Below are 12,055 nucleotides of genomic sequence, written 5' to 3' on the forward strand. Positions count from 1 at the left end.
TTATAATAGGATTTTGTGCACATTTTATCCTGTTCTCATTACTGATACAAATTTCTGTATGACCTGTCTCAATATTAAGTACATTAAATATGCACGTTGCTGTATTTTCTCCGAATATCGAATATTTTCAATAAAGCATTTTTATAGTAAAAAAAGAAAAAAAAAATTTGAGGACACTTAAAGCCACGCAGGGAGGATTGGTGTGGATTCATAAATCTGATTCAGAGCCCTGCGTCATGCATGTACCACTTTACGTGCTGCAAAAGTGACACAGGACTCTCATAAATATGCCAGTGGATTCCGTAATTTGGCGCAGGGATGGTGGCAAGGGCCAAAGACAAAAGCTCCCAGTATCCCCACACCATGTCCCGCAATACTAGTAATGAGGTCACTCTTGGTCTGAATGAAGGCAGGCTAGTGCCCTCTTGAGGCTGTCATCAGTTGCGCCCAAGTTGAAAGCCATTCCACACAATGCCCTGCAAGACGCAGGGAGCATGTGTGGCGACTGATACAATCCCTCTATTTCTTTACCCACGTCATGTTCCTCACAGATCATCCTAAACGAGAGGTGGGAAGACGTGTTTTTGCCTTAATACTTATAAAATTGTTCAGGTAAATGTCAGCCAGTATGCAGAAGAGGCACATTCTGCCAGAGCTCTTTTAAGCCTTCTGACGACAACTATTCTTTATGCTGTCAAAATATCTGACTTGATTTGTAAAATACATTTTACTTTTACAAACACGTATTTTATGTCCATGCACGTCAGGTTAAAAGAAATCCACCTAATAGAAATCAGGCGATACGCAGAGAGTACAACGATGAACTTTACAATGATAAATACAAAGTACAGCTCATAATGACGTTTGGCACTACCCAAGTTACAATTAAAACAAGCATTTGCAATGCAATAGATCTTGCATTACTGATACTTTGAGGTATTGGCTTTGTAAATAATAATGCAACGACAATAGCTCATACTTTCAGTAATGCAAGACCTAGTACATTGCAAATGATTGCGTAGTGAGCCAGAAACAAGCATTGTATGTCTCAGTGAAGTACCGCAAGCTGCTCCTAGAGCTCCATAGTGTGCAAGGCATCAGCACTTCATTTCTAGGTGCAGTACCGCAAGCTGCTCCTAGAGGTCCCTAGTGAGCAAGGCACCAGCACTGCTTGTCTATGTGCAGTTTGCTTCTTGGGCCTTTTGGCTAAGATCAAGTGTAGTATCTGTTCTTATCAGTTTGAAAGTGCAATTTTTGCACAAGTAAAATTAGATTTTTACATTGCTACGACTTGTAATTTGTAGCGATTAAATTTGCTTTATGCAAATGTATGCAGGTTTTGCTCTCAGCCAACCGTGTTTTAACTAAGAAGGAGGAGGGGCTACCAGCGTGCTGGTGTCTGTTTGTTCATTAGGAACACAAAATAGAACCCCCAAGGAGCTGTGGTCAGTGTTAGAGCACCGGACACGTTACGCTCCCTAAATTTCTCTCTTTCACGGTGTTTGGGTGGACTAATGCTGGAGGCTTAAAACACCTCCTACACCCTTCACAGGCCTGTACAGCACCCAGACCTCTGGCGAGAGGATTCAGACTTAGGTGGTAACACCTATAACCCTTGCCTTAGCTCTAGGGCGTGACTGGACAGTGTTTCTTTCACTGCAGACTATTGTGGTCAGCTGAGAAACACCCCAGCTACCCAGGCGGAGGACCCCAGGTGACAACTGTAAGCCCAACTGTAACCCATAAATTAACGGTAAGCCCTTATTCCACCAAATGGCAGACGGAATGGACACCGGAGCCCCAGTGACCATCCAAGATGACATGCCCACACCAGACGCCCCTAAGCCCAACCTTGGGCCCCCTGGGGAGGGCGGCAGAGAGGCTAGTAAGGCTGTACCTCCAAAACCAGGCACCAGCGCTGGGAAGGCTGGTACCCAGAAGGAATCAGGGCCTAAGGCAGGTACACCTGAAAACCCCACTGCTGCAAAACCAGGGAGCAAGGGGCTGGGTGAGGAGGGGACCAGGCAAGGGACCGCCCATATTCCTACAATCTCACCCATAGTCAAGCCCAGGTTATGTGGCGGGAATTAAAGAACGAAAAGGGCCCCAAGCTAGACCGAGAGCTGTTCTTGAGCAAGGCCGTCAAGACAGCTGGGATCCCAGGGCCAGATGTGCTGAGCTGCCAGGCCTCAGCATCAGGGTGGATTTTCCTCCTCAGTTTTGTCACCCAGGTCCTCTACAGGAATACAGGGAGTTCTTCCAGGGGAAGAAGGAGGAGAAGCCCTATGCTGAATTCACCATCTCTGCAGGATGGGAACCAGCACCAACGGAGAAGAGGATCACTGTTGTGATGGCCAACCCCACATCCCAGACAAGGACATTGCGTCAATCCTCCAATGGTACGGGACCATCAAGACAGGACCCACCAAGGTCAAAGATAGCAAAGGAATCTGGAACACGACCTGGCGAGCGATTGTTAGCCTCCAAAAGGACCCAGCATCAAGGGATGGCCTAAGACACCCACCAGCGAACTTCTACCTAGGAGCCGACGAGGGAAGGATCAAATACCAAGGACAACTCTTAAAATGCCGGAAGTTCCAGGCCATGGGACACAGAGGAAAGGAATGCCTGAAGAAGTTCTGCAATATCTGCAAACAGACCGGACACGAAACAGGCACATGCAGCGGGATCAAGAAGTGCAACTTCTGTGGAGGAGTGGGTCACACCTACTACCGATGCCACAAGCCAAGTCTGACCTGCCAAAGACCTATGCTGCAGCAACAGGAACCCCAGCCTGCAGACACACTAGACCAATGGTATCCCCGGCAGCTAATGCCAAGCTGAACACCCTCCTGCAGGATGCCAAGCTTCAAGTGGCCAAAACACCAGAAGCACCAAGGAAGGCGGAACAGAAGGGCCAGGCCTGAAGGGCCCAACAGCCCTAAGACCAGGCCCAAATAACACAGAGGACCCCAAAGCAGGACCAGACTCAGTGAGGGAGCCAACATGACCAACTGGGATGGCACAGGCCATGGAAGTCCACCAACCCAAGGGAGGCCCAAGGAAGGAGCACCACAAGCAGCCCTGCCAAAGGAAGCCCCAAGGGACAAAGACCCAACACCGTAACCAGAGGACAAGGAGGAGGAGACGGTGACAGACGACTCTGTTATGGCAAAAGGGGATAAGAAGAAGAAGGGGAAAGAACCTGAAGGGAAAACAGAGAGCAGCATCGAGGAAGATGACTTGCTCCAAGAGACAAGGAGTCAGATCCGGCCCCAACACTGCACCAGAAGTGTGCAAAGATGAAGGAGGAGGAGGAGGAACGGAAGAGGGCCAACACCAAGGAACAACAGGTGCCCCAACCAGAAGCACCACCGTCCGCTCCCGAGCAGAAAACAGAGGAGGGGAACGTGGCAAACGCCACCCCCCTCGAAGAAGCGGTAGAAAACAGACAATGACAACAACTAAAGAGGATTTCCTGGCAAGCCAGAAGATTAACAAAACCAGGAGAGAAGAAGATGATGGCACCATCATCATCCATGATGAGAGCAATGAAGATTGGGAGGAAATGGAGAGTGATGAGGAGAAAGAAGTTGCCTCCTTACACAGCACACTCCAGGAGCTCCACCAACAGCTGGACATGATTGGACCCATCGAGGCCATAGGAGTGGCAGAACAGTGGATACTGGACTTGGGAACAGAGGTGTTGATCGGAAATTCTGAGGACAACAGCAGGAAGCTCAGCACACCAAGTAGAGCTAACCAGGGCCTTCAACCCCAGTAGGTTTTGAACCAGACACTGACTGCTAATGCAGAGACAATGGATGTATCATTGTTCACCCTAAACGTCATCAGTATGAAGGATCAGGTCAGGCGGGTCAGCACGTTGTGCTTCCTGGCCGCTCAGAACCGAGATATCTGCTTTCTGCAGGAATGTGGGAGTCCCTACGCTCAGTCATACAGCCAGCTCGAACAGCAGTGGATGCAAGGACCATCATTCTGGTCTGGAGGTAACGACTGCAAATCGTCTGAAGTGGCCATTCTGATCAACGGGAGGCATTTCACCATCGACAAGGTCACCAAGCAGGTCAATGGCAGAGTAGTGGTTGTGGATGGCTCATGGGCCGGTGAGCCTGTTAGGCTCATCAATGTCTATGTCTCCCCCACAGGTAAGAATGAGCGACTCAATAGGTTCAGGGTGCTCAGGATGCAACTCGTGACCTCCAGGACCATCCTGATGGGTGGTAATTTCAACTGCATGGTAGAGTTGGATGGACGCACTGGGTCAAACTTTGTAGGGATGGACGAGATGTGAGGTGTCCCTCCAGGATGTCATTCGGAGCATGGGGCCAATCAGCAGGAATTTTTCCTGGAGTAGGCCGGACGGATACGTGCGTTCACGGATCGACTTCCTATTCAGCTCCCCAACTGTAAAAGCCTGGGCAAAGCTCTATGGTTGCCGTCCACTTCTCTGACCACAGAGCAGTCGGTTTTGAGGGGAAACTTGCAGGAAAGTTTCCCTCCAGCCCAGGATCGTGGAAACTAAACTGCTGCTGGAAAACCAGGAGTTAGTGGCAAACCTCAGAGTCAGGTATGTAGAGTGGAGAGACATGAAGGACCTCTTTTACTTCACCAGTGTGTGGTGGGAATGGGTGATGGACAGGTTCCGGAGCTTTTTCCAGGATACAAGCAGAGCTACTGCACGATAAAAGAGGAAGTCATTCAGGAAGCTGCAGAGCAAACTGTAGCAACTGTCTGAACTCAAGCTCGGGGGATGGGAAGTGGATGACGAACTGGAGGAAACCCGAAGAGGGCGCACGGAGATCCATCTCTCTCCTCAATTCGAACTACAAAATTCTCGCAAAGGTGATGGCCAACCGTCTAAAGAAGGTAATAGGGAAGATAGTCTACCCAGACCAGAATTGTGGGATACCGGCTCGGCAAATCGTGGACAGCCTGGCCCTGGTCTGGGACACAATCGAGTACATCAAGAGCCTCAAGGTTCTAGCGCCCTTGGTCAGCCTGGATCAGGAAAAGGCATTTGACCGCGTTTCTCATGAGTTCATGGACCAGACACTGAGGCTGGGAGATTTCTTATGTGATGTGGTCACCACAATGTATAGAGATATCTCTAGCACGGCGTTGGTTAGAGGCTGGAAAAATTACTCCTTTACTGTCCTGTTAGGCATCTGCCAAGGCTGTCCGCTCTCCCCTCTTCTGTTCATCTGCGTGATTGAACTCTTTGCCGAGCACATCAGACAGAACAGAAACGTCAGAGGAGTGACAGCCCCAGGAAGCAACGGAAAGGGTGAAGTGATGTGTTCCATCTACATGGACAATGTCTCAGTCTTCTGTGCATATGGACCATCTGTGAGAGAACTGGAGAGGACTTGTATCGAGTTTGGAAAGGCATCAGGAGGGGAGATCAACAGCGCCAAGTCGGAAACCCTACTCTTCGGACACTGGACCCGCACCCGAGCCCCACTGCCATTACCCATCAAGCAGGAGTCCCTGAAGATACTTAGAGTCTGGTTTGGCAGAGAATGTGCAGCATAGAAGATATGGGAAATGAGACTGACGATGACAAGGCAGAAGCTGACACACTGTAGCCTCCGGAAGCTGAGCATCGAAGGGAAGTCTTTGGCCTGCGGAACAAGACCCTGCCAGTGTTCCAGTACATCGCCCAAGTGTGGCCTTTGCAGTCTCATATGGCCGAGGCAATCACGAGAAATATCTTCTACTTCATCTGGAGCTCAAAGATGGACAGGGTGAAGAGGGAGGTGATGTTCAAGACCCACAACAATGGAGGCAAGGGAGTGCCAGACATTGCCACCACCCTGAGGACCGAAGACGATAGCCACGTCGGCTTTCTGATGGCATGATTCTTCCTGTTGCCAACGTGGAGGCACTTTGGATGGGCAGAGTGGGTGAGTGCCATCCCGTATACCTGGGAGACCCTGTAGTCCTACAAGGAAGCGGAGAAGTTCATGAAAGAGTTTGGGCTAGAGGCTGCCGCCCCCACCTCATGGACACCGACGCTTGTCCAATGCCAGATATGAGCAAAGGACATCACCGAACCAATCGGTGCCATCTTCTCTGCCACAGTGGACCAAGTGTTGGGAAATGTCGCTTCCAAGAGCATGACCAACCAGCACAAAGACATAGCCTGGATGGCCTTCCAAGGAGGACTTCCTGTGCGAGCCTTCATGCACGCGAGGACTCAACCAATACAAGTCCTGCCCGAGAGGGTGCACCACGGATGAGACGACATACCATCTCTTCTGGGAGTGTGCGTATGCACAGGACCTGCTGAAGGCCCTAGGCACAGAGCTTAGGGTCTGAAAACCTATGCCCTGCATCACCGCGGACTCTGTGATGTATGGTTTGTTCCCAGGGACACACACACTGAGTGACCTCCAGAACTGATGGAGGCTCCTATGTTGTTTTAAGATGTTCTTCTATTTTCCAGAAAATGCCTGGTAGTAGGAAAGAAGGAGACATCGACCCTGGTGTGCTGTAAGATGATCCACATCCTCCTGCGCGACTACGTTGCACTGGGTGGATCAGATGATGACAGCGATGACGAAACCTGAGGACCAAAAGGGGTCCCCTTATACCCTCACAAGGGGGTGGCCTGGAAGGCTCAGGCACCGAAGAAGACGATGACAGCTGAGGACCCAGGAGCTCCCCCTGACCTTACCTGGGTGGGGTCCGGAGGGGCCACTAACCTGTTTTTTCCCCATGCTCAGTAACCAGTTGGTGACAGAGGAGAGGAGAAGGTGGATGAAGACAGGTAAATGTAGTTATTTACTGTTTGTATTTGACTAACGGGACATTTTTCCTTCACAGGTAAAAGGTCAATGGGATATCTTCTGCACTTGTTGTCAAGTTTGTTACAAACGACTTACGATTAAAAAAGGGCTTTGTGGAAGGTGACAATTGATGTATCTGAACCAGAAACGAGGTGCTAACAAGGGTTAGGAAAAGAAATGCAAGATTTTACTCTATGTGGAGCTGATGAAGGGAAATTTACAGAAGGTCTAATATAAATGTGAGGTGTGCTAGCGAGTAAAGTAACCACTGCCAATCTAATTTAGGACCAAGTGAGTGTCCTTTCTGAAAGACTTTAAGAAAATAGTGCCTTGAGGCAGTAATTAAACCATAGGGCCTAACAACACATGTATCAGGGGGTGTCCTCATGAGAGGTTACAATATGTTATGTTATGTGTTATGTTAAAAGCCCTTCTAAAGCGCAACAGCTGCCCCAACAAAGGAGCGTCCCGGCGCTACTGAGTGGAGACTGGAGAGTTGGCTACTGATGACACACTACAGGACTAGACCGTAGGAAAGAGAAAGGTCCTAATCTCCTTCCTAAACGCCAAGTAGCCAGTCATACCACGGATATGAACTGGCAGAGTGTTCCACAGTCTTGCGGCTTTATTTCTGAATGATCTTCCTCCTGCCCTAGTTTTCTTCACCCGCGGGACAACCAACAGATTTTGACCACAGGAACGAAGCTGGCGCCCAGAAACATAGGGTTGAACCAGATCTGACAAAATCTCGGGTGAGGCTATTTTCCATGCCTTGAACACCATACATAGAGCCTTACACCCACATGCATCATTGTAGGAATTTGCGATTCCTAAATTGCGAAAAAAATAAGGAATCGCAATTTAGAAATCGCAAATTCCTATGCATCAAGAAAATGCAAACATTTTTGCGATTTCTTATTTTTCTGTATTTGCGATTCCTTAATTGCGAATCGCAATTAAGGAATGGCATTACATTGATTCCTATGGGCCTAGAGTCCCATAGGAATCAATGGGAAGGCATTCTCATTTTGCGAATTCGCAATTAAGGAATCGCAAAATGAGAATGCAATTTCAAGGGTGCAGGGGGGGTCCAAAGGACCTCTCCCTGCACCCCTGAAATGTAACGTAAGTACATTTTACTCACACACATGTCCCAAGGGCATGTGTGTGTGTAAAATATAAGTTTCAAAAATGCACTTTTGTGCATTTTTGAAACTTTTCGCAAATTACCACGAAGGTATACTTCATGGTAATTTTTCCTTTTAAAATTGCGAATTCGCAAATTTAAAAAAATCATGCATAGCATTTAAGAAATCGCAAAATTTGCGATTTCTTAAATGCCATCGCAATTTGAAAAATCGCAAAAAATTGCGATTTCTTAAATTGCAAAAATATTGAAAAAAATGATGCATCCCAAAAAAGCTTTTTGAATTCGCAAACGGCCGATTTTTGCGATTCGCACCGTTTGCGAATGCAGAACAGCTTGATGCACGTGGGCATTAAACTCTATGCGATTGGCCATAGCAGCCAGTGTAGGCGCCGAAGTGCATTAGATGCTGAACTGGATCGCCGCAGACCCAGTAGCATTCTTGCCGCTGGGGTCTGCACTCTCTGCAGCCTAGCAATCTCTGCCTTATTGGCCCCAAATAAAGCACAAAGGCATAGTCCAGGCGAGACAAGATTGTCGCCTGCACGATGGTCTGTCTGGTAGTAGCAGCAAAGAACTTACGGATGGGCTTAAGCCCACAAAGTAGCCCAAAACACAACCCTGCTCCCTTCATAGTCTGGGTCTGATAATTAAGAGCACTGCCCACCCAGACTCCAAGGTTTTTAACCACCTGTTTTGGGAAGGGGGCGACACCCAGACTTTGCGGCCACCACTGGTCGCTCCATAGACCCTGGTCCTTACCTACAAGCAGTATTTTGGTTTTATCTGCAATCAACTGCAAACAGTTGGTGGTCAGCCAATCAGCTACTGCCTTGAGACTACTCCGGACGCAAGCGGCATCTTGAGGGGTGTCTCTAGAGGGACTGCTAGAGATGGCAACCACCAGCTGTGTTTCATCTGCGTATGAGACCAGGGTCAGGCCTCTGCTCTTAGCAACCAATGCTAATGGCATAACATAAATGTTAAAGAGCAGAGGACTCAGGGACGAGCCCTGTGGCACTCCTTGTCTGACCCTAAATGTCTTTGAGGAGAAAGGGGGCACAGACACATCAAATGTCCTATCTTCCAAAAAAGATGTCAGCCAACACAGTGCCAAGCTGCTAATCCCGACCTCCTCCAGACGTCTCAGCAGAATTGCGTGGGACACCGTATCGAAGGCAGCACTCAAATCCAACAGAACGAGTGCTACCGTGTGACCCGCATCCAGAGAAGCACAAAGATGCTCGGTCACTGCCAATAACGCTGATTCTGTACTGTGACCCGGCCGAAAGCTGTTCTGAGAGGAGTCCAGAATGTTATTGGTGGTCAGGAAGTTGGAAAGAGTGGTATTGACATGGGCCTCCAATATTTTCGATGCCCATGATGAACGAGAGATAGGCCTGAAGTTCTCAACTCGCTTAGGATCCAGATTGGATTTCTTAAGGAGAGGCAGCACCTTTGCATGTTTCCATGCAGTTGGAACCTTACCTGTGGCAAGAGAAGAGTTTAAAATTAAGCCTAAAGGATACAGGATAATGGGGAGCACTTTCTAAAATAATTCTGGTTTTAATTGATCTAATGGAGAGCCAGTTTTAATTTTAGTACACAACGCCTCTAACTCAGCGTTTGAAATCGGCGGAATCAGAGACAGAGTGACCATAGGTAACTGAACCTGATCGAGCACTGGAGTCGGAAATGACTGATAAATCCTCTCCACCTTAGAAACAGAGTGAGTGGCTAGTTCCTCACAGTGCTCATTGGATTGAATGATGGATCCTGTTATGGATGTGCTTAGACTGGACAGCAAGGTAAACACACAGTTAGCCTTATTGTTGCTGCCATTAATTTGAGCGGCATAGAAAGCGGCTCGGACTGCCTGAATCTTTTTTTGATAGTTTTTAATAGCTAAACGGTAATGTTCTTTGGCAGAAGCATTAAACTCTCTCCTCCAAATACGTTCCAGTTTTTTACACTTTGACCTAATGGTTGCCAACTCCTCATTGTACCAGGGGCTACGTTTGGGTTTGTGTATAAACTGCCACTTTTCTGGAATTTGGCAGTCTAATGGGCGCTTAATCCAAGATGTGAAGGCCCCATAAATAACATTGGGATCTGTACTTAGGATGGGAAGGGAGGCCGCCAGGCGGTTGGAGTATTCTACCCAATCCAACTTGTGCCAGGCTCGTTTAAACAAATGTTGGCGCTCATTCGTTATGCTAAGCAGCTTAAGCTGTAGGTTCATCACGATTAAATAGTGATCAGACCACAGTAATTGCACTGGGGTGTGGACTGTCATTGTAGCAAGGTTCGTGAACACTGGGTCCAAAAGATGGCCAGCATTGTGTGTTGAACCTTGCACTAATTGGACAAGTTGGCATGCCTGCAGGTCGGCCAGAAAGTTGGCAATATCAATATCATCGGTAGCATCTAAATGAAGATTCAGGTCTCCTAAAATGGTAAAATTGGCCATGGCCAGACCAATTGCCAACTTACTGGCTAACTCCACGCAGGCTAATCTGAATTCCTGCGAGGCACCCGGTGGTCTATATATTAACAGCCCCGATAAAGTGTAATTATGGGAAATTGTGCCCTTAAATCTCGCACCCCCCCCCACTAAATCTTGTTTTTCAAAAATGCAAGAATATTGAGATTTAAAGATCACTGCTAAGCCGCCCCTCTGGTTTCCCTATTGACTGTTAAGATGTTGTACCCTATGGGGAGTGCAAGTAGTGGCTCAGACGCGGTATTTAACGTAAGCCACGTTTCCGTGAGAAAACATATATCGGGGGAACGGTCGGTTAGAAGGTCAAATATGTCTTCATAATGCCTGACCATGGAGCGACAATTAAGGGAGGATAAGGTTACATTCGTAAATCCCCTCATTTGCTCAGATTTGAAAAACAGACAAGGTGGTACTAAGGAGGGACTACAAAGCCTAATGACCAAGGAAAAGCCCCATTTACAAAGGACAGGGACAGGAGCCAATTAAAAAGATGGGCGGGAAGTAGGCGAAGCTTTATGCACATATCCTGAATATAGCATGTCTCAAAGAGACAGCGCAAGCACTGCCTAGGCGAGACCTAAAAAACCTAGGGCCCGATGCACAGAACTAACTTAAGACAAAATCCTAAACTTACTACCATTTTGGTATTCACAGAAGGCACTTACTCATTTTGGTATTCACAGAATGTACTTACTCATTTCGGTATTCACAGAAGTTAGGAGTCCTAACTTTAGGACTCTTAAATGTCTTCTGTGAATACCGAAAGTCTTAAAGTTAGGATTTTTCTCAATTTAGTAGTAGTAAAGTAAGTACTCCTAACTTTCGGACTCCTAAATGCCTTCTGTGAATACCAAAAGTCTTAAAATTTGGATTTTTCTCAACTTTACTACTACTAAACTGAGAAAAATCCTAATTTAAATACTTTCGGTATTCACAGAAGGCATTTAGGAGTCCTAAAGTTAGGAGTCCTAACTTTACTACTACTAAATTAAGAAAAATCCTAATTTTAAGACTTTCGGTATTCACAGCAGGCATTTAGGAGTTCTAAAGTAAGGAGTCCTAACTTTACTACTACTAAACTGAGAAAAACCCCAATTTTAAGACTTTCGGTTTTCACAGAAGGCATTTAGGAGTCCAAAAGTTAGGAGTCCTAACTTTACTACTACTAAATTGAGAAAAATCCTAATTTTAAGACTTTCAGTATTCACAGCAGGCATTTAGGAGTTCTAAAGTAAGGAGTCCTAACTTTACTACTACTAAATTGAGAAACATCCTAACTTTAAGACTTTCGGTATTCACAGAAGGCATTTAAGAGTCCTACATTTAGGACTCCTAACTTCTGTGAATACCGAAATGAGTAAGTGCCTTCTGTGAATACCAAAATGGTAGTAAGTTTAGGATTTTGTCTTAAGTTAGTTCTGTGAATCGGGCCCCTAGTGACAGATTCAGAGTGTCTTGTAAAAATTGAGCTAGAACCACACCAGTCTAGAGCTAGACAGTGTTTACATGTGTTGATTTTGGAAGCCCTGACACAGAAGAATAACAGGATGATTCACACGTGGAGGGGGCGGGGGGCGTCGTGAGTGTGGGCGG

At 47.2% G+C, this 12,055-nt stretch overlaps 1 pseudogene; it reads left to right on the forward strand.

Moving 5' to 3' along the window:
* The first annotated feature begins 1,185 nt into the window (after positions 1–1,185).
* On the forward strand, positions 1,186–1,352 carry LOC144783524 (U2 spliceosomal RNA; annotated as a pseudogene).
* The last annotated feature ends 10,703 nt before the right edge of the window (positions 1,353–12,055 follow it).

This window comes from Lissotriton helveticus, chromosome 9 (assembly GCF_964261635.1).
Source record: "Lissotriton helveticus chromosome 9, aLisHel1.1, whole genome shotgun sequence".
Classification (NCBI taxonomy): Eukaryota; Metazoa; Chordata; class Amphibia; order Caudata; family Salamandridae; genus Lissotriton; species Lissotriton helveticus.